This window comes from Anolis sagrei, chromosome Y, assembly GCF_037176765.1.
Source record: "Anolis sagrei isolate rAnoSag1 chromosome Y, rAnoSag1.mat, whole genome shotgun sequence".
Taxonomy (NCBI): domain Eukaryota; kingdom Metazoa; phylum Chordata; class Lepidosauria; order Squamata; family Dactyloidae; genus Anolis; species Anolis sagrei.
Window position 1 is genome coordinate 45,621,990 of NC_090035.1, and position 23,676 is coordinate 45,645,665.

At 45.6% G+C, this 23,676-nt stretch overlaps 1 protein-coding gene and 1 pseudogene across 1 annotated transcript in view; one reads left to right on the plus strand and one right to left on the minus strand.

The window, feature by feature from the left end:
• The window catches only part of LOC137095175 (rhomboid-related protein 1-like), a 71,177-nt pseudogene extending 62,713 nt beyond the window's left edge, over positions 1-8,464 (minus strand).
• The window catches only part of LOC132781813 (uncharacterized), a 341,517-nt gene that overhangs the window by 118,008 nt on the left and 199,833 nt on the right, over positions 1-23,676 (plus strand). The gene's annotated exons all lie outside the window — the stretch shown is intronic.

Consider the following 23,676-nt stretch of genomic DNA (forward strand, 5'->3'; position numbering starts at 1 on the left):
GCATCGTACAGCAATGCACCAAATCAGTGGGACCACCAATCCCAAACACACAGCACCGACCAATAATATGCCAACTGTTCCCAACAATAAGGCCTCAGGAAGTTCGATTTAAACGAAGATACAACTTCAGAAAGGCAGATTGGACTAAATTCTCAGACATGTTAGACGACATGATCACATCAGTCGCACCAATCCCTGAGGAATATGAACATTTTATTGAAATAGTGAAAACCTGCTCACGGGCCTCTATACCGAGAGGCTGCAGAACCCACTACCTCCAGGGCATTACTCCTGAAACAGCTGCCTTGTTGGAAAACTATTACAGGCTCCACAATGAAGACCCATTTAGTGAGCAGACTCTTCAGGCAGCGCAGAGCATTGTGTCCTCCATCTCTGAAGCCAAGAAAGATCAGTGGATCAAGCTGATCACAGAGGTCGACATGGGCAGGAGCAGCCAGAAGGCGTGGAGGCTGCTGAGACGGCTGAGCAACGATCCCTCACAAACTAATACCCATGCCAACATAAAGGCAGATCAGATAGCACACCAACTCTTGAAGAATGGGAAACCCAACCTTGCCACCAAAGTAGGAAAGAAACCAATAGCCAGACAACCAGAGATTGAGAACAATAACCTCCATGAACCTTTTACATCTACTGAATTGGACATGGCTCTCAACAAATGTAAGAATGGCAAAGCAGCTGGCTTGGATGATCTACGGATGGAACAAATCAAGAACTTTGGTCCAAAAGCAAGGCGCTGGCTGCTGGAGCTGATGAACAACTGCACTGCATCCTGTCAGATCCCCAAAATCTGGAGGAAAGCAAGAGTCATCGCCATCTTGAAGCCAGGCAAAGACCGTAATGACCCAAAAAGCTACAGACCAATCTCCCTGTTGTGCCACCTCTACAAAGTTCTGGAGAGACTTATTTTGCATAGAATTATGGAAAATATAGACCCCTGTTTGATCCCACAGTAAGCTGGCTTCAGAAAAGGCAAAAGCTGCACATCGCAAGTGCTGAACCTGACTCAGCACATAGAAGATGGCTTTGAAAGGCAGCAGATCACAGGAGCTGTCTTCATAGACTTGTCAGCAGCCTATGATACTGTGAACCACCGCCTCCTCCTGAGAAAAATGTATAATATCACAAAGGACTACCACCTCACCCGCCTCATAGGAAACCTACTACAAAACAGGAGCTTTTTTGTTGAGTTCCAGGGCCAGAGAAGCAGATGGCGGAAACAGAAGAATGGCCTGCCTCAGGGGAGCGTGCTTGCTCCATCCATGTTCAACATCTACACAAATGACCAGCCACTGCCAGAAGGGACAGAGAGTTTCATCTATGCTGATGATCGTGCCATTACTGCTCAAGCAGGGAGCTTTGAGATGGTAGAACAGAAGCTCTCCGAAGCTCTAGGCGCTCTTACTGCCTATTACAGGGAAAACCATCTGATCCCCAATCCATCTAAAACACAGACATGCGCCTTTCACCTTAAGAACAGACAAGCATCCCGAGCTCTGAGGATTACCTGGGAAGGAATCCCACTGGAGCATTGCAGCACACCCAAATACCTGGGAGTCACTTTGGACCGTGCCCTGACCTACAAGAAGCACTGCCTGAACATCAAACAAAAAGTGGGCGCTAGAAACAACATCATACGAAAGCTGACTGGCACAACCTGGGGATCACAACCAGATACAGTGAAGACATCTGCCCTTGCGCTATGCTACTCTGCTGCTGAGTATGCATGCCCAGTGTGGAACACATCTCACCACACTAAAACAGTAGATGTGGCTCTTAACGAGACATGCCGCATTATCACAGGGTGTCTGCGACCCACACCACTGGAGAAATTACACTGCTTAGCCGGTATTGCACCACCTGACATCCGCCGGGAAGTAGCAGCCAATAGTGAAAGGACCAGGGCAGAGACATCTCCAGCTCATCCCCTGTTTGGGTATCAGCCAGCACGTCAACGACTTAAATCAAGACATAGTTTTCTTAGATCTACAGAGACACTCGCTGGAACACCCCAGCAAGCGAGAGTCCAAAAGTGGCAGGCTCAAACCCAGCACCTCAATTCATGGGTGATACCAGATGAGAGACTCCCCCCTGGGCACTCAGAAGACTGGGCGACTTGGAAGGCGCTGAACAGATTGCGCTCTGGCACCACGAGATGCAGAGCCAATCTTAAGAAATGGGGCTACAGGGTGGAATCCTCGGCATGCGAGTGCGGAGAAGAACAAACCACTGACCACCTGCTGCAATGCACCCTGAGCCCTGCCACATGCACGATGGAGGACCTTCTTGCGGCAACCCCAGAGGCACTCCAAGTGGCCAGATACTGGTCAAAGGACATTTAACCAAATACCAAATTTGCAAAATCTGTATGGTTTTTTTTTTCTTTCTTCTTTTTCCTTTTCTTTTTAATCTCTGTGTTTGTTTTGCTCTGTTAGAATTGTAATACAATGGTTGCTGATGACACGATAAATAAAAATTGTTCAACTGTGAGCTGTATAAGAAAGAGAGAGACCATTGCCTTGGACCATACATTATTCAAAAAACACACTGGGACCCATATATTAAAACCTCATTTTTGTTGGCCGGACAGAACCCAAAAATAACACACAAAACAGCCCTTTTTCTATTCAAAGCAACACAGCTGAGAATTGCACATTTAGAATCAATTGGGGTAAACTGTGGAGGTGACGCAGACATTTGATCTGAACGAGATCCTGTTGACAGCTTGTTTATTTTAACTCCTTTTATACCAAGGGTTGTATGTTGTATGTATGACTATGTATGACTATGTGTTAATTGTGTTATGTGTTAAATGTTTTGATACGGCCAATAGGCCAATCAATAAAACGTATCTATCTATCTGTATTGCAAATGGCATACTTTTCTGTTCTTCACACTGAAGACAAATAGATCTAAACCTTGTACATCTCTTTTAAGAGAGGAAAAAGCAGTATATAAATAATATCATCTATAATTTATCTGTGTAAGTGCATGTGCATATGTATATACACATACACAGAAACACGCACCTGTGTGTGTGAATTTCTGAGCTGTATTTTAAAACAGGAGGAATAGGAGCCAAGCACCACCTCTGAGACTCATTCATTTCAGCATGCGCTCTCATGGATTTCAATCCAATCCTTGGACATACTGGTAGAGTTAATACTAAAGCATCATGTGGAGTGGGAGCATAAAAGCATAAAAGCATACAGAGAGACACAGACCGGGATCATGCTGAAAACAACAGATATTTGTATGAAACAGATTAGTTGAGATTTTAGTAATCTTGAGAGCCATCTTCTAATGAAATATAAAATAGCTTTTTTGTACACATGTATTTTATACTGTGGTCAACAGTACTGGTGGGCCGAATGTTATTGATTTTATGACAGAGGCTGGGGGCCAATAGTGTGGCAGCAAGCGGAAGAATGATTATAAAAATGTATTTAAAATGAATATAGGAAAAGCATACCTTGAAATATTGGCGAGAGAGAGTTTTGAGGAAAGGGGAGGTTTAGTAGAGAGAAATGAAGTATTCCAAAAGATGAAAGTAAATGGTTGACTTAGCTTCATGGGTTAGGCTCAAGGAAGTTAAATATTAACTGGGATATGACATTTGGGAAACAATAGTAAGTGAGATATTTGCCTTCAAAGGGAATGTTTTTGGCAGTCAGACAAGAAACACCTGCGTAAGTAATTGGAACACCTAAAAGGTCAGAAAGCGGCATCTGGTGGTTCAGTGAGGTAAATAGCAGGCAACTTCAGATATATTCTAAAAGGATTATGAATATGGGAATAATTAGAATTTAAAACAATTAGAAGTACGTCAATATAACACGTCATCGTGATGTATGGGAAAAGGTATTGCATAAGGCCTCTGTTAATGATTGTATCTGTGTAAATGTCAAGACAGTTCTACGCATGTCTAGACCAGTGGACTTCTGCTATAAATATTGTAACTTGACTGACTTTTAGGTACGCTTCATATCTTGTTCTGAGCGTCCTATCAACTTGATAGTAAATTTGCCTGGAATCAAATTGCAGTCTCCGTCTCCTTCCTGCTTGATTGTGCTCTAAAATGATCTCGGGTAAAATATGTGCCGCAACAATAGAAATTTTAACAAAGCCCACAATTGTGGACAAGGCCAACAATTGGACTTTGGACATGCCTGTCTTACATTATCCCTTAAAACTGTTTTCCTGGGCTCTCTCTCCAGATCCAACTTCTGGAGACCATGGTTTCTATGCAATTACATGATTTCATGACTTTCCCCTCTCTTTTTATCCTGCTTTTTTCTCCAATGGCATCAAGGCCACTTTTTTTGCTCTTTTACTTTCATGACAGCCCTGCAAAGCAGGACAGGCTGAAAAGCAGCCAATGGCCCAGGTTTACAAAGTCTGGCTGGATCTACACTGCCATACACTGCCAGTCTGCTATGAAACACAACCCAAAGTGCGGGCTTTAGCTCATAAAACGGTTCCAGCCCAGTTTACCTGTCCAAACGTATCTCCCTCTATATGCTGGCAAGGAGACTAAGATCTTCTGGGAAGGCCCTGCTCTCAATCCTTTGCAAGTGCGACTGGTGGGGACAAGAGACAGGGCCTTCACAGTGGTGGCCCCTTGGCTCCCAGTTTACCTGTCCAAACGTATCTCCCTCTATGTGCTGGCAAGGAGACTAAGATCTTCTGGGGAGGCCCTGCTCTCAATCCTTTGCAAGTGCAACTGGTGGGGACAAGAGACAGGGCCTTCTCAGTGGTGGCCCCTTGGCTCCTGAGTGAAATTAGATCAGCTCCCCTCCCTCCTGACCTTTAGGAAACTGTTAAAAACATGGTTGTTTGACCAAGCAATCAGTGAGTAATCTATCAGTGAAGTAAGAAAGATGAAACAGTGCAATGACAAATTGGAATGGCCAGAGACTATGATATTGAATTGCAGAATTTTAAATAATTGGTTTTAAAGATTTTGTTATGTTTTAATGATTGTTTTAATGTTTATGTTTTTATTATTCAAGGAATTCAAGTGACCCAGCCTCCACGATAGAGGTTCCATGGTCGGATCACTGCACTCTGAGAGTCCGGTTGGAGCATGCCTACCCACACTGCAAGGGCGCCGAGCCAATTTGGGCTCACCCAAGGAGACTTATGGAACCCAGTAGGTTCCGGAATGCTCTGAGGGATCTGGAGCCTGCCAGCGACTTGATTGATGTGCAGGTGGATACATGGAACATCAGGCTATCCAATGCACTCGATGAGATCGTCCCTAGATGCCCTCTCAGACCCTGCTGAAATCGGTCTACTTGGTTCACCGAGGAACTTCGACTGATGAAGCGGTAAAAGAGATAGCTAGAGGGCGTGTGGTGAGAACTCCGTGACGGAGCATCGAGATCAGCTTATGAGACAATTAGGGAGTCCTATGAGCATGCTATCACCGAGGCAAAGTGAGTATATTCTGCTTCTTTGATAGCGTCTGCTAGCTCACGCCTGGCAAAATTGTTCAAAATAATTCGATCTCTAACTATTTATTTATTTATTTATTTACTTTATTTGTATACCGCTCTTCTCAGACCTTAGGTGACTCAGAGCGGTTTACAACAGTTTAAATATACAGAATACAAAATCATTATGCATTTGAAAACAATTACTAGTATTATATTGCATTACATTACGATATCATAAATATTATATGTATATACAATATATTATAACATATTATTAGAATAGCACAGGAGACAAGGTGGAACTGTCCCCTGGCCCTCTTTCTTCACTCTGGCCCAGAGCGGCAGTTGGTGTTGGGGGGAGGGAGCCCCAATGGATGGCAAATGCAGGAGACAAGATGGTGCTGTCCCCTGGCCTCCCCTCTCTTCGCTCTGGCTCAGAGTGACAGTTGGTGCTGGGGGGAGGGGTCCCCAACGGATGGCAAATGCAGGAGACAAGATGGTGCTGTCCCCTGGCCTCCCCTCTCTTCGCTCTGGCCCAGAGTGACAGTTGGTGCTGGGGGGGAGGGATCCCCAACGGATGGTTCCTACCATTCCTAACTATGGTTCCTACTGTCCCAAAAAGTGGTGATCAGGCCCCTTCAGCCGAGGTTTTTCAGAGCTATTTTGCAGACAAGATCTCGCTACTTTGCCGGGACCTCCGCACCACAATTGATACAGTGAGAGAACTTGAGACTCCGTGGCCACTTGCTGGGCCCATCCTCGACCGGTTCATCCCGCTGGACGCAGGGACTGTCAATAGGCTCATAGCTTCAGCTAGACCTACCACTTGCTCCCTCAATCCGTGTCCCTCTTGGTTGGCGAAATCCTGCTTGGAGGGATTACACGACCCTATGTTGAAGATTATAAACAGCTCCCTTGAGCAAGGAGTTTTTCCAGAGGGTTTAAAAGAGGCGGTGGTCTCTCCCCTGCTGAAGAAACCAGACTTAGATTGTTTGGTTCCCTCCAGTTACCACCCAGTTTCGAATCTCTCGTTCCTGGGCAAGGTGATTGGAAGGGCAGCAGCGGAGCAGTTGCAGCAATTCCTAGACAACACAGCCAGACTAGATCACTTCCAGTCCGGCTTCCGTGTGGGGCATGGGACAGAGACTGTGCTGGTCTCCATCACGGATCAACTTTGATCCCAGCTTGTCCAGGGCGGGTCAGGGCTGCTTGTGTTATTGGATCTCACAGCAGCATTTGACACAGTCGACCACAATCTTTTGACCCACCGCCTTGCTGTTGCTGGAGTCAGGGGGACAGCTTTAAACTGGCTGTCCTCCTTTCTTCACAACCGTGGACAGCGAGTGGAGAGGGGAGGCCTGGTCTCTGAGAGGTCCCCTCTATCTTGTGGGGTTCCTCAGGGGGCCATTCTCTCCCCTCTGTTATTTAACATCTATATGCGACCACTTGCTCAGCTGGTTCGAGGTTTTGGGCTTGAGTGTTATCAGTATGCCGATGACACTCAGCTGGTGCTGAAGATAGAAGGCCGACTGGACTCTGTATCCGATTGTTTCCATCAATGCCTCGAGGCCATTACTGGATGACTGCGTGCCAGCAGGTTGAGGGTGAATCCAGCAAAGACGGAGATCCTATGGTTGGGTCGACTGGGCAGTGGGGACATACAGCTGCCTACCCTGGATGGCGAGGCACTATGCCCGTCATCATTGGTAAAGAGTCTGGGAGTCCTTTCGGACCCTCTGCTGATGATGGAGGCCCAGGTCTCCGCCGTTAGCAGAACCGTCTTCTTTCATCTGCGGTAGGCTAGACGGCTGGCCCCCTACCTGTCCAGGGACGACCTAGCTACGGTGATCCAGGCCACGGTCATCTCAAGACTGGACTACTGTAACGCCCTCTACATTGGCCTTCCTTTGTCGGTGATCCGGAAGCTCAAGTTGGTACAAAATGCATTGGTTACCAATTGAGCACCGAATCACTTTCAAAGTGATGGTACTCACCTTTAAGGCCTTGCATGGTCTGGGGCCAATGTATCTGAGGGACCACCTCACCCCCTACCAACCCGAGATCCCTCCGTTCTGAGGACCAAGATCTATTGGAAGTCCCCAGTGTCAAGGCCTTGCGTCTAACAGCAACCAGACGCAGAGCCTGTTTAATATTGCTGTTTTTAAATTGTTTTAAATTGCTTTAAAATTTTGTTAGATTTTAGCTATTCTTGTAAGCCACTCCAAGCCCCAGGGGAGTGGCAGCATATAAGTTCAAATAATAAATAAATAAATAAATTATGTATGTGCGTGTTTTTTGCATCTAATTGTTGCCTATACATGTAAGCTGCCTTGAGTTCTTTATGGGGTTGAGAAGGGCAGTCAATAATAAATAAATAAATCTCAGTTCAAAGTGGGTAAAATCTGGATTTGGGAACTGGGTAATATGGCAATGAGGATGAGGCCCAAGTTTCATAACTCAGGACTTGAAAAGGCAAAGTATAAAATAAAAAGAGGCCACCCTTTTAACAAAGATCCACATTGTTATTTGCTACTGTTTGCCTTCAATATGTTTTCCATAGATGGAAAACAGCTTGATTATGTCAACTCTATCAAGGGGTTTTCTGAGGCTGAGAAAGTGTAATGCACCCAAGGCGTTTCAGTGGCTGCTGAACAAGGAAATCAAATCCTCATCTCCAGAGTCATCGCCCAATACTCAAACCACTGACACTGGATTATGATTTTGTTTAAAGCAAGTCAGACATTACTTTTTTAAAGCATCCATCCCCCCAGGCCCTAGCAAAAGCAGCTGAGGCTGTGGTCCAAATACACAGCGGTGTGGGGCCATGAAGTGGCTGCTGGTACTCACGCCACTGACCAGGTCTACCAGCTCTTGGTAGCAGATCTGTCCCTCGTCATTGCTCTGGGCCAGCGCCACCAGCATCTCCAGCTTGCCGGGTCCAGGTCCAGTTCATGGCTGTGCACCAGGTTGGCGAAGGTCTCCACACCAATGAAGCCCGTGTTGTCAGAGTCAAGCTGCCAAAGAAGGACAAAAGGGGTCAGTGCCAGCAGAACAGGCCCACTGCAATCCCACCTGGAGAAACTGAGGCACTATCAAAGTTGGAAAACTGAGGCACTTAAAAGTTGGAAAAGGATGAATTGGGAACGTTCTTGCCAAACAGAGCAACCATCCACACTACCATACAATCCAGTTTCTGGATCCAGATTATCTGCTTTAAATTGGATAATGACATTATGTAACAAAAAAAAAATTGGGGGGGGGGGAACCCAAACAAATCTTGTTCCTGGTCTGAAAGTGTTTTTCCCTGTTTAATTGTGTGCTCCTTACTTTATCCGGCTCAGAAACTTTATTTTTCTGGCACAAACTATGTTGACTTGATTGAGACTCGATGATGAGAGATTCATTGAAAAACGAGAGCAAAATGTGCTGCAGGACAATGTCCCTCCCGCAAAGACGAAGTTTTGCAGTTTAATAAAATTTTCTCATGTTTTTATGACAGAACCAATTAGGAAATGGCATTTACCAACCCAGGAACAAAGATCGTGTCACATGATTTTATCAATGCCTGCATTTTATTTTCTGGTATTGTTTGTGTTTCTATTGTAATGTATGTACTGTGCTGATGGGTGCAGCCTCATGTAAGCCACACTGAGTCCCCCTGTGGGAGATGGAGTGGGGTATAAATAAATAAATAAATAAATAAATAATTATTATTATTATTGCAAAGGTGAAGGTGTACTCACACATAGCAAGCAAACATAGATTTACGTCAGAGTCCTGGAATAGTTCCTTTAATAGACTACAATTCCAAGAATCCTTTAGCCACTACAACTAGAGAGAAGGGTCCCAGACTTGCAACAAAAAAGGCAAAAAGATATCGAAATGCTTCCTAGTAATTTCCTCCAAATGTTGCATTATTTTCTGCACTTCTTCAGTGTCTTATTTTTAAATCCCCACTTAAGAAATCCCAAAGTGTGGAGCCTTTCCTAATAAAAACAAGTTCCTGATCTCCTGGTCATTTTGGCTGCTCTTTTCCAGCTCCGGCCACTTGTTAAAAGGAACAAGCGCACAGCTGCAACCCAAGTATTTTTTTTCTTGTAGCTTGATCGCAGATTTCCATTTTAAAAAAGGACTTTTCAACCATTTGGCTGCTAAGATGCAAGTGAAGGTATATGAAGGCACTGCAACCTCTAAAAGGCATCTCTGCTCATCGCTTGGAGCAGGTAAGCAAGAAAAATATCAAGGTGTTGCAGTGAATAGTTTCTGGGGTTTGTCGAAGGCTTTCATGGCCGGAATCACTGGGTTGTTGTAGGTTTTTCCGTTGCCTCCAGAACATGGCCATATAGCCCGGAAAAACCTACAACAGCCGAGTTTCTGGGTTTGGTTGGGTTTTAGCACAGTGGGTTAAACCACCAGCTGCAGAAAATCTTGCCAATTGAAAAGTCTACAGTTCAAACTATGATTGGGGTGAGCTACCAACCGTCAGCCCAGCTTCTGCTCACCTAGCAGTTCAAAAACATCAATGTGAGTAGATAAGTAGGTGCCACTTTGGCAGCTTCTCATAGACATGCCGGCAGTTGGATTGGGAGAGCATCTAAGGACAACAAAGCTCCTCGCCATGGAAAATTGAGTGACAGCAACTCCGCTCCCCCCTTCCCCCTGGCCAGAGTCAAGCACAATCTCCAGATGCCAGAAATGGAAAAAGATGGAAAGCCTTTACCACTGTTTATGTACTGTCTGTCTTTGTTAATTGTATGATGGCATTGAATGTTTGCTGTTTATGTGTTCTGTAATCTGCTCTTAGTCCCCTTGCGGAGATAGGGCTGAATATACATTAAGTATATTATTATTGTTGTTGCTGTTGCCTGTGGAGCCCCCACCCAGTAATTGGTCTGCACTGCAGCGGAGAGTTCCACAGTTCCTGGTAGCAAATATTGGAAAGAAACTGATTTAATGTGACCCAACAGGCAGCTCCAACAATGAATGCACTCAGACTCTGTTGCTTTCCCTCCAGCCCTGACTTTGTATCTAATCCTTAATAGAGGCACTTCAAGTTTGCAACTTTTAACTTTTCCGCTTGATACTTTGTATCCTCCCCTGCCTCAACTAACCCAAACTTGAAATAAACTTCTTTCTGAGCTCCGGGCAACTGCAGGCCTGTCTGGGATGCCTTCTGGGCGTCCTGGGGAGGACAAATCCGCGTCAGTTAAAACCGCGGATACGGAAACCGTCCTATTGGACCCCCGTATCCGCTAAAATCTCAAAATGGCGGATCGGCCCCGTTTCAATTTCATATTTTTCTACATCCAATTCCTAACTAAACTGCTATCTCACTTTTCTCATTTCGGATCCCTACACCCAGGAAATAATCATTTTGTTTTAAAGAATAAATTTTGACAGAAATCAGCTGATTGCCAAACTCCGTCGGCTCTGCCACAGCAGTCCATTTCTCTTCGTTGCCGTTCATTCCTGCCTAGTCCCGCAGCCGGGGACTTGCTGTGGATGCCCCCAGGAGAACTTGGAAAGGGGGGCCGGGCAGGAGACCCGGCCCTTGGGAGGGAGTTATGGTTCCCCATGGACCGAATGATGAATCTTGTTGTTAATCAACTCAACGCCCATCTGCTGACTTCTATCGGGACTGCAAGCCACCTCCGTCTCCGTGAACTTTCCCCTGGAGCATGGGATTTTATGCCTTTCTAATAAAAATCAACTGTTTTAATAAATTGATGAAGATGTGGGGTGGAAATGGGGTTTTCCTTTATGAACTTGTATAAGATGATAATATATGAAATGTCGCCCGTTTTCCCACCTTCCCTTTGACTTTTGCCCCACAAAGAAGTGACCAAGGACTGTTGCAGTGCCCGAGGGAGAACCTCTGCCTCCCTCAAAACTTCCTTTTTGATTAACTCATCAGCATGGACAAAAGCTATTCATGATTTCCTCTTCTCGTTTCTGAGTTGGTCTGGCAAGAGAGGGAAAATCTACATGGACAACGACATTATGACTGATTTACAAAGGGCAGGGTTGATCCCCCCCGAGGTCCCCTGCCCTGATCCTGTTTGTTTCCCTCACCAAAACCCATCAAGGACAGGAAGGCCTTTGTTTATGGAGATCGCACCTTGCCAGCCAAAACAAAGCCTCACATTCCAGCTGGCTGGCAATCCATAATCCCATCATTTCCCCCATTGTCCGCGGTCGTCCCGCCTTCTCGCTTCTGATTCGTCCATCTTCAGAAGTGAGAGAAGTGTGCTGATTGGCCCTTCAGAGGCGGAGGAACTCGCTGATTGGCCCAGAGCAAGGCGGGCCGCCAAGCCTCCTCCCAGCTGTTCGAGCTGTCAACCAATAAGCATGAAGCCGGGCGGAGAGGGGCGGGCGAGAAATTCAAAATGTTTTATTGTGTTTTCTCTATAAATATGCTTGTAAATTCTTTAGCAGTATGCTTGTAGTGGAACTATTCCTACAATGCATCCGATTGCAGCTGAATCGCAAATAAAACACCTTGGTCGCTGAACTTCTTCCGCTTTGGTGGGAATTTATTATTTTAAAATATTTTATCGCTCAATTTGGCTTCGCTGGCCTCACCAAGGCTCCAGGACTCTCTTAATGCGGTCCTCGGGATCTCCTTGGCTGGGGAGACCCTCCTAAAAGCAGCTCGATATCACCTGCAGAACGTTTCCATCTTGGAGCAAAAGCAGATGGCAGCAAACACCTTGAGGCTTGATGCCTGGTAAGTTAAGGATGCAATGGTATTCAAAGTCAACTGAACTGGCCTAGTAAAATCTAACCATGTTCTACGTATTGTTAAAGGCTTTCATGGCCGGAATCACTGGATTGTTGTAGGTTTTTATGGGCTATATGGCCATGTTCTGGTAGCAATTTTTCTCCTGACCTTTCGCCTGCATCTATGGCAAGCATCCTCAGAGGTAGTGAGGTCTGTTGGAAGTAGGAAAAATGGGTTTATATATCTGTGGGATCACCAGGGTGAGACAAAGGACTTTTGTCTGCTGGGGATAGATGTGAATGTTTCAGCTGATCACCTTGATTAGCATTCAATGGCTTGGAAGTGCCTGGGGGGAATCGTTTGTTGAGAGTGGTTTTATGTGCCTGTTTGTTTCCTCTCTGTTGTTTTGCTGTTGTAATTTTTGAGTTTTTTAATACTGGTAGCCAGATTTTTTTCATTTTCATGGTTTCTTCCTTTCTGTTGAAATTGTCCACATGCTTGTGGATTTCAATGGCTTCTCTGTGTAGTCTGACATGGTGGTTGTGAGAGTGGTCCAGCACTTCTGTGTTCTCAAATAATATGCTGTGTCCAGGTTGGTTCATCAGGTGCTCTGCTATGGCTGATTTCTCTGGTTGGAGTAGTTTGCAGTGCCTTTCATGTTCCTTGATGCGTGTCTGGGCACTGCATTTGGTGGTCCCTATGTAGACTTGTCCACAGCTGCATGGTACACGGTGGACTCCTGCATAGGTGAGAGGATCCCTCTTGTCCTTTGCTGAATGTAGCATTTGTTGGATTTTCTTGGTGGGTTTGTAAGTGGTTTGTGTGTTGTGTTTCCTCATCAGTTTCCCTATGCGGTCAGTGGTTCCCTTGATGTATGGCAAGAACACTTTTCCACTTCAAGTACCTCCACTCCCTTCCGAAGATTGCTACAACCCTCTTCTAATGACCAATCAAGACCAAACTTGGCATACAGAACCGCCATTAACCACTTTCTCTAATAACCCGGGCAACGCCGGGTCCCCAAGCTAGTATATAATAAAAGTCAAAGTTTGTATGCGACTGACAGAGGAAGTGTGGAGGGTGAAAGTGTATGTGGCAGCTTTCTGATTGGCTGCCGCTGTGGTGCTATTTGCATATGGTCTCTGATTGGCCAGCTTCAATAGGAGCCCCTGGGGGAGAAGAGGGTTCATGGCAGAAACAGGGCATGATAGAAGGAAATTTGCATATGCTCTCTGTTTGGCCAGCCTCAAATCCAACATTCCGAGATGATAAAGAGAGGAAAGGAAAGGCCGGGGGCTGGGTCAGAACACTACCAATACAGATGAAACTTGGCACATAGCCCCCATCACCCACTCTACATCCTACTGCTGTTTGGAGGAGTATGAACCATGGATGATGGGACTTGCAGTACCACCACTCACATTCTGAGACTGCTGTTAACCTCATCCAATGACTGATCAGGACCAAACTTTGCACAGAGACCTCTCATGACCCACTTTACGTCCTGGTGTGGATTGGCCGGGGATGGACCGTGGATTATGGGACTTGCAGTACCATTGCTTAATTCTTCATACCACTGCAACCCTCATCCAATTACCAATAAATACCAAACTTGGCACACAGAGTCTCCATGACGCACTCTACATCCAGGTGCAGTTTGAAGGAGGATGCACCATGGACGATGGGACTTGCAATACCCGCACTCCCTTCCTAAGACCATTACAACTGCCAACGATGATGGATCAGGACCACAATATACACAGAGACCCAGCATGACCCACTCTACATCCTGGTGCAGTTTGGAAGAATTTAACAATGGATGATGGGACTTGCAGTCACTTCACTCACTTCCTGAGACCACTGAGACCCTCGCCAATGACTCATCAAGACTAAACTTGGCACATGGAGCTTCAATGACCCACTCTACATCCTGGAGCAGTTTGGAGGACGACAGACCATGGATGATGGGACTTCAAGTACCTCCACTACCCAAGACTGCTGCAAAACTCATCTAATGACCAATCAAGACCAAAGTTGGCACACAGAGCCCCCATGACCCACTCTACATCCTGCTGCAGTTTTGGAGAAGGGTGGACCATGGATGATGGAACTTCCAGTACCTTCACTCACATTCTGAGACCTCTGCAAACCTCATCCAATGACAGATCAACACCAAACTTGGCACATAGACCTCTCATGACCCACGTTACTTCCTGGTGTTGTTTGGAAAACTTTGAAGATGGATGATGGGACCTTCAGTACCTTTGCTCACTTCCTGAGACCACTGAGACCCTCGCCAATGACTCATCAAGACTACACTTGGCACATGGAGCTGCAATTACCCACTCTACGTCCTGGTGCAGTTTGGAGGAGGACAGACCATGGATGATGGGATTTCAAGTACCTCCACTCCCTTCCGAAGACTGCTGCAACCCTCTTCTAATGACCAATCACACTTGGCACACAGAGCCCCCATGATCCACTCTACATCCTGCTGCAGTTTGAAAGGAGATGGACTTTGGATGATGGGACTTGCAGTACCTTCACTCACTTACTGACACCACTGCCACCCTCATCTAATGACTGATAAAGACCAAACTTGGCACACAGAGCCCCCATGACCTACTCTATATCCTGCTGCTGTTTGTAGGAGGATGGCCCATGGATGATGGGACTTCAAGTACCTTCACTTACTTCCTGAAAATAATGCTGCCATTATCCAAAGACCAATGAAGACCAAACTTGGCATACAGAACCGCCATTACCCACTTTCTCTAATAACCCGGGCAGCGCCAGGTCCCCAAGCTAGTCTATAATAAAAGTCAAAGTTTGTATGTGAGGGAGGACAGAGGGAGGACGGAGGTAGGACGGAGGGAGGACAGAGGGAGGACGTAGGGTGGAAGACTTTGTACCAGCTTTCTGATTGGCTGCCGCTGTGGTGCTATTTGCATATGGTCTCTGATTGGCCAGCTTCAATAGGAGCCCCTGGTGGAGAATAGGGTTCATGACAGAAATGGAGACATGAGAGAGGGAAATTTGCATATGGTCTCTGATTGGCCAGCCAGAAAGTTCCAAGATTCTGAGGTGACAAGAGAGGAGAGAAAGCGGCCTTAAGTGTCAGAAAATTACCAATACAGACAAAACTAACTTGCCACACACAGCCCCCATTGACCCACTCTACATCCTACTGCACTTTGGAAGAGGATGAACCATGGATGATGGGACTTACAGTACCATCACTCACTTCCTGAGACCACAGCAACATTCATCCAATTACCAATAAAGACATCCTACTGCAGTTTGGAAGAGGATGGATAATGGATGATGGGACTACATCATCCAGTGACTGATCTACACCAAACTTGGCACATAGACCTCTCATGATCCACTTTACATCCTGGTGTGGTTTGGCTGGGGATGTACCATGGATTATGGGACTTGAAGTACTTTCGCTCAATTCTTGAGACCACTGCAACCCTCATCCATTTACCGACAAAGATCAAACTCGGCACACTGAGTCTCTATGACGCACTCTACATCCTGGTGTGGTTTGGAGGAGGATGCACCATGGATGATGGGACTTGCAATACCTGCATTCCCTTCCTGAGACCATTAAAACTGCCAACAGTGATGGATCAGGATCACAATTCACACAGTCAGCCCGTATGACCCACTCTACATCCTGGTGCAGTTTGGAAGAATTTGGAGATGGATGATGGGTCTTGCAGTAACTTCACTTACTTCCTGAGACCACTGAGACCCTTGCCAATGACTAACAAGAGCAAACTTGGCACACAGGGCCCCCATGACCCACTCTACATCCTGGAGCTATTTTGAGGAGGACAGACCATGGATGATGGGACTTCAAGTACCTCCACTCCCTTCCCAAGGCTGTTCCAACCCTCATCTAATGACCGATCAAGTCCAAAGTTGGCATGCAGAGCCTGCATGACCCCACTCTACATCCTGGTGCTGCTTGGAGGAGGATGGACCATGAATGATGGGACTTTCAGTATCTTCACATCCTGAGACCTCTGCTAACCTCATCCAATTACTGATCAAGACCAAACTTGGCACATAGACATCTCATGACCCACTTTATGCCCTGGTGTGGTTTGGCTGGGGATGGACCATGGATTATGGGACTTGCAGTACCTTTGCTCAATTCCTGGGACCACTGCAACCTCAACCAATTACCGATAAAGACCAAACTTGGCACACTGAGTCTCCATGACGCACTTCACATCCTGGTGCAATTTGGAGGAGGATGCACCATGGACGATGGGACATGCAATACATGCACTAATTTCCTGAGACCATTACAGCTGCCAACAGTATCACAATATACATAGAGAGCCTGTATGATCCACTCTACATCCTGGTGCGCTTTGGAAGAATTTGGAGATGGATGATGGGACTTGAAGTCACTTCACTCACTTCCTGAGACTACTGAGACCCCTGCCAATGACTGATCCAGACCAAACTTGGCACACATAGTCCCCATGACCCACTCTACATCCTGGTGCACTTTCGAGGAGGACAGACCATGGATGATGGGACTTCAAGTACCTCCACTCCTTTCCCAAGACTGCTGCAACCCTCATCTAATGTCCGATCAAGACCAAACTTGGCACACAGAGCCCCCATAACCCACTCTACATACCGATGCTGTTTGGAGGAGGGTTGACCATGAATGATGGGACTTGCAGTGCCTTTACTCACTTACTGAAACCACTGCCACCCTGAACCAATGACTGATAAAGACCAAACATAGCACACAGAGCCCCCATGACTCACTCTATATTCTGCTGCTGTTTGGAGGAGGGTTGACCATGGACAATGGGACTTCAAGTACCTTCACTCACTTCCTGAAAACAATGCAACCTTCATCCAATGACCAATACAGACCAAGCTTGGCATACAGAACCGCCATTACCCGCTTTGCATGCGACGTAGGGCAGAGGTAGGTAGGATGTAGGGCGGACGTGTTTGGCAGCTTTCTGATTGGCTGCCACTGTGGTGCTATTTGCATATCGTCTCTGATTGGCCAGCTTCAATAGGAGCCCCTGGTGGAGAAAAGAGTTCATGGCAGAAACGGGGACATGAGAAGGAAATTTGCATATGGTCTCTGATTGGCCAGTCTCAATTCTAAGATTCCGAGATGACTAAGAGAGGAAAGAAAAAGGCCAGAGGGGGCTGAGTCAGAAAATTACCAATACAGACCACACTTGGCACACAGAGCCCCCATCACCCACTCTACATCCTACTGCAGTTTGGAGGAGGATGAACCATGGATGATGGGACTTGCAGTACCATCACTCACATTCTGATACTGCTGTTAACCTCATCCAATGACTGATCAGGACCAAACTTGGCACATAGACCTCTCATGACCCACTTTACGTCCTGGTGTGGTTTGGCGGGAGATGGACCATGGATTATGGAACTTGCAGTACCTTTGCTCAATTCTTGAGACCACTGCAACCCTCATGCAATTACCGATAAAGACCAAACTTGGCACACTGAGTCTCCATGACCCACTCTGCATCCAGGTGCAGCTTGGAGGACGATGCACCATGGATGATGGGACTTGCAGTACCTGCACTCCCTTCCTAAAACCATTACAACTGCCAACAATGATGGATCAGGACCAGCCAATCAGAAAGCTGCCAAACACGTCCGCCCTACATCCTACCTACCTCTGCCCTACGTCGCATACAAACTTTGACTTTTATTATATATATAGATATAGATATAGATATAGATATAGATATAGATATAGATATAGATATGATGGCTCCAGCACTTAAGGACATAAAACAAGACCCAAAGCTGGATTGGACCCAAGACCTACCTCATCCAAAGTAAATGTAGCTCAGTTACTATTGTTGATGTGTGCCTTCAAGTCATTTCCATCTCCACACAACTCCAAAGTGAAACTATCCCTGGATTTTCATGGCCAGATTTGTTCCTATTTCTGTCCTCTGGTGTAGTGGTTTTTTAATGATGTTCAATTACCAAGGCCCCATCTACACTGTCACATAATGCAGCTTGAGCTGCATTATAATAGTGCAAGCATAGGTGGGATCTATGCTGCCATATAAGGCAGTTTCAGAATAGTGGAGGCTGATCTACATTGAACTGGATCATATGAGCCTTAACTGCCATATTCAATGCATTTAATTTGGATTATATGGCAGTGTGGACCTGAGGATCCAAACCTTGGTATTATTAATATCATTGTTTGAAACACAAAAAGATTAGTACACAGCAAGCAAGGTCACTCTGCTGGCTGTTGTATTGGATCACATGTCGGACACTTCCCAAGTGTCTAGGACTGTGTGATGTATCGCTAAATAATGTGTGCCAATTCGAGTAGGGTAGCCTTTTGCAGCTGGCAGACAGTAAATTTGTTAGCCCTGATTGTGTTTAAGTACAGGCCAAGGTCTTCAGGCACTGCACCCAGTGTGCCGAGCACCACTGGGACCGCCTTTACTGGCTTGTGCCAGAGTCTTTGCAGTTCAAACTTTAAATCCTCGTATCGTGTCAGCTTTTCCAGTTATTTCTCTTCAATCCTGCTGTCGCCTATTATTATTATTATTATTAGTATTATTAGTATTATTATTATTATTATATTTATATTTATACTTCACTTTCTCTCTCCTGCAGGAAACTCAAAGTGGCTTAACATAAAAGTAAAAGATTACAACTTAAAATATACAAACATTGAAACAGGATTAAATGTAAACAGTTATACACTGGAAGCCAAAGAGTCACCTTCTTAGCCACCAACGCGGACAATTTTGGAATAGTTCGAACATTGGAATGACCAAAGGTACTTAACCACTACTGCCAGCCTGCCCAAGCATACAGCTGGCATGCCCGTCTCCACATTGCACCAAACTGGGAAAGATGAAAGAAAACGCACCAGCGACACGACAGTGGTGCCAGCCCCATTGTCCCTTGCATTCCTCTGAAGCAGGAACGGGTGGGCGGCAGTGGCACAGATACCAGCTCTATTTACGTCTGGCTTTCTCTGCTGAAAAATCCTTGCTTCAAAGGGACCTCCGTGCCAGGCATTTTGGGAGGAGGGGAAATGGCCTGTTACTTTAACTACTTCTAAATGTATTCCCCTTGTTTTTGTTAGTAGCCTTGCTGGTGCCGACGATCTTGTTTATTACTAACAGAATACACAGTTTTGTTCTCTGCCTTAAATATTTTAGGTCAAAAGGGAGAGCAGGTTCAATACAATGGCAAGGAAGAAATTGCCCAGAAAAATGCCTCATTAGTTCTGAGCCTTGGTGCTCAGTCTGGATTGCATCCAAAATTTCCAAAAGAGCTCCCAGTTCCCTCCCAGTTCGGATCTGGCACAGGTCAGAAGTCATGTACATTATTGCTGTTGTGTGCCTTCAAATCAACTCTGAATTATGGAGACCCATCCAAAAGGCACACAGCCGCCATCTGATACCAAAAGTGGGTGCTTCTCCAGCTCTCCTTCACCATCCCTAAATGCTGATGCTGCTAAAAAGCTTCCAGTTCGTCAAAGGGAGAAAGTCTCCCAATGGTATTATGAGAAGGACGTGATTTTAAAATGTGATTTTCTAATAACTACAAGTCCTATAATTTACAAGGGGGATTTGCTTGCCAGAAACAGCTAATGCTTAGAAAAAGCTGCCACAGATCAGCCCTTGAGCCCTTGTTAACAGGGCTAATAGTGGAGGCTGATGGAAGTTGCAGTCCAGCAATATCCATCAGCCTCCACTATTAGCCCTGTTAACAAGGGCTCAAGGGCTGATCTGTGGCAGCTTTTTCTAAGCATTAGCTGTTTCTGTCCAGCAACATCAGAAAGCTCTGACATTGCCTGTGGTGCTGTTTGCCTATCGGGAAGTTCCACAAGCCAGCACCAAGTTCAGCCCATTTGAACTGTTATATGGGAGAACACCAAGGGGACCTATGGACATTTTGAAGGAAGCATGGACAGGAGCAGAGGACATTCCAGAGACTGATATCAACAGTTACATCGAGGACTTACGAGGACATTTAACAACCATGAGAGACTGCGCAGCCGAGAGTTTGTCAACTGCCCAGCTGAAGCAGAAAGAACATGCGGATCTTCATGCAAGACATCGATGTTTTGATGTGGGAGATAAGGTCCTGGTTCTAAAACCAAGATCTAAGAAGAAACTGGAGGTTTCTTGGGAGGGACCTTATGTAATATTGTCTAAGATTTCGGAAGTCACTTATCTGGTGGGGGAAAACATAGATGGGGGAAGGTGTAAGAAATTACATGTAAATATGCTTAAACCTTACTACTCCAGGGCTAGGGTAGTTATGCAAGTATCCCAGGAGACAGATGGGGAGGTTACACTGTCAGGATGGGGAAAGGTAACGGCGGATTGTACTTTACCCTCTGTGGATGAGAATACCAACTTAACAGATCCACAGAAACAACAGTTGAAGGATCTATTATACCAGCATAGGGAGGTATTTTCCAATATACCGGGTAGAACCCATTTAGCTTGTCACCGGATAAATACAGGGACAGCTAACCCTATCGCATCTGCCCCATACCGCGTAACAGGAGAACAAGCCAGACTGATCTCAAAAGAGATACAAGAAATGTTAAAGCTTGGTTTAATTGTACCACCGAGTAGCCCATGGTCATCTCCGATTGTGTTAGTCCCAAACCAGATAATACCATCAGATTCTGTGTAGACTATCGTACATTAAATCAGGTTACCATCTCAGATGTATATCCGATGCCGCGTATAGATGAGCTCATAGAGACCATAGGGTCAGCCCAATACATAACAACTCTGGACCTCACAAAAGGATATTGGCAGGTGGCTATGCACCCAGAGGACCAGCAGAAAACCGCTTTTATCTCAAAGGATGGGTTGTACCAATTTACCGTCCTCGGTTTTGGGCTAAAAAATGCCCAACAACCTTTCAAAGGTTAATTGATCAGATGTTATCAGGGATGAAAGACTTTGTGCAAGCCTATATAGATGATTTATCGATTTATAGCCAGACGTGGGAACAACACCTGGAGCACTTAGGGAAGGTGTTGCACAAAATCCGGGAGGCTGGTTTAACAGTCAAAGCCTCTAAGTGCCAAATGGCCAGATCACATGTTAAATATCTTGGTCATATAGTGGGAGGAGGTTCCATATTGCCGGATATGGATAAGGTACAGGCAATACGCGAATGGCCTAATCCCAAAACCAAGAAACAGATCCGATCCTTTTTAGGAGCTGTAGGATTCTACAGACGTTTCATTCCTAATTTTAGTTCTCTGGCGGCAGTATTAACTGATTGCACAAAAAAGACATCACCTGATAAGATTAAGTGGACAACTGAGTGTCAGACCGCCTATGATTTATTGAAGAGTGCCTTAATGAGTGAACCTGTGTCGATAGCGCCTAATTTTGAGAAACCTTTCATTTTAACCACGGATGCATCCAAGATAGGACTTGGAGCAGTGTTAGGTCAGGAAAATGAAGAAGGTGTGGTGCAACCTGTGCTGTATCTCAGTAAAAAACTAATAGAAAGGGAACAGCACTTATCGGTAATTGAAAGAGAGTGTTTGGCGATAGTGTGGGCTATCACAAAGTTAAAACCATACTTATGGGGGAGAAGGTTTACTCTTTGTACTGATCATTCACCCTTAAGGTGGTTACATCAGGTTAAGGGCACTAATAGTAAGTTAATTCGTTGGAGTTTAGCACTCCAAGATTATGATTTTAAAATAAAGCATATTAAGGGCACTCAAAATGTCATCGCAGATACATTGTCCAGAGCCATAAGTTAAGGTAAAGATTAGGATTGGAAAAGGTATTGTATTTGCTATGTTAGATTGTTTATATGCATTTTTGCTATGTATTTAACATGTTTTTCCCCCACAGGAATGTATTTCATAGAATCATAGAATCATAGAATCAAAGAGTTGGAAGAGACCTCATGGGCCATCCAGTCCAACCCCCTGCCAAGAAGCAGGAATATTGCATTCAAATCACTCCTGACAGATGGACATCCAGCCTCTGCTTAAAAGCTTCCAAAGAAGGAGCCTCCACCACACTCCGGGGCAGAGAGTTCCACTGCTGAACGGCTCTCACAGTCAGGAAGTTCTTCCTAATGTTCAGATGGAATCTCCTCTCTTGTAGTTTGAAGCCATTGTTCCGTGTCCTAGTCTCCAAGGAAGCAGAAAACAAGCTTGCTCCCTCCTCCCTGTGGCTTCCTCTCACATATTTATACATGGCTATCATGTCTCCTCTCAGCCTTCTCTTCTTCAGGCTAAACATGCCCAGTTCCCTAAGCCGTTCCTCATAGGGCTTGTTCTCCAGACCCTTGATCATTTTAGTCGCCCTCCTCTGGACACATTCCAGCTTGTCAATATCTCTCTTGAATTGTGGTGCCCAGAATTGGACACAATATTCCAGATGTGGTCTAACCAAAGCAGAATAGAGGGGTAGCATTACTTCCTTACATCTAGACACTATGCTCCTATTGATGCAGGCCAAAATCCCATTGGCTTTTTTTGCCGCCACATCACATTGTTGGCTCATGTTTAACTTGTTGTCCACGAGGACTCCAAGATCTTTTTCACACGTACTGCTCTCGAGCCAGGCGTCCCCCATTCTGTATCTTTGCATTTCGTTTTTCCTGCCAAAGTGGAGTATCTTGCATTTGTCACTGTTGAACTTCATTTTGTTAGTTTTGGCCCATCTCTCTAATCTGTCAAGATCGTTTTGAATTCTGCTCCTGTCCTCTGGACTATTGGCTCTCCCTCCCAATTTGGTGTCGTCTGCAAACTTGATGATCATGCCTTCTAGCCCTTCATCTAAGTCATTAATAAAGATGTTGAACAGGACCGGGCCCAGGACGGAACCCTGCGGCACTCCACTTGTCACTTCTTTCCAAGATGAAGAGGAAGCATTAGTGAGCACTCTCTGTGTTCGTCCACTTAAAGAGATCAGATTAGTCTGGCATGACTTGTTTTTGATAAATCCATGTTGACTATTAGCGATGACTGCATTTGTTTCTAAGTGTTTGCAGACCGCTTCCTTAACAATCTTTTCCAGAATCTTGCCCGGTATCGACATGAGGCTGACCGGACGGTAGTTGTTTGGGTCATCCTTTTTTCCCTTCTTGAAGATTGGGACCACATTGGCCCTCCTCCAATCTGCTGGAACTTCTCCCGTTCTCCAAGAACTCTCAAAGATGGTTGCCAATGGTTCCGAAATGACTTCCGCTAGTTCCTTCAATACTCTGGGGTGTAGTTGATCTGGCCCTGGGGACTTGAACTCATTAAGAGTGGCCAGGTATTCCTGGACGACTTCTTTCCCAATTTGGGGTTGGATGTCCTCCAATCCCTCATCCACTCCATCTTGCTGAGGTTGAAGACTCTCTTTTTGTGAGAAGACCGAGGCAAAGAAGGCATTAAGTAGTTCTGCCTTTTCCCTATCCCCTGTCAGCATTGCCCCATCTTCTCCTCGA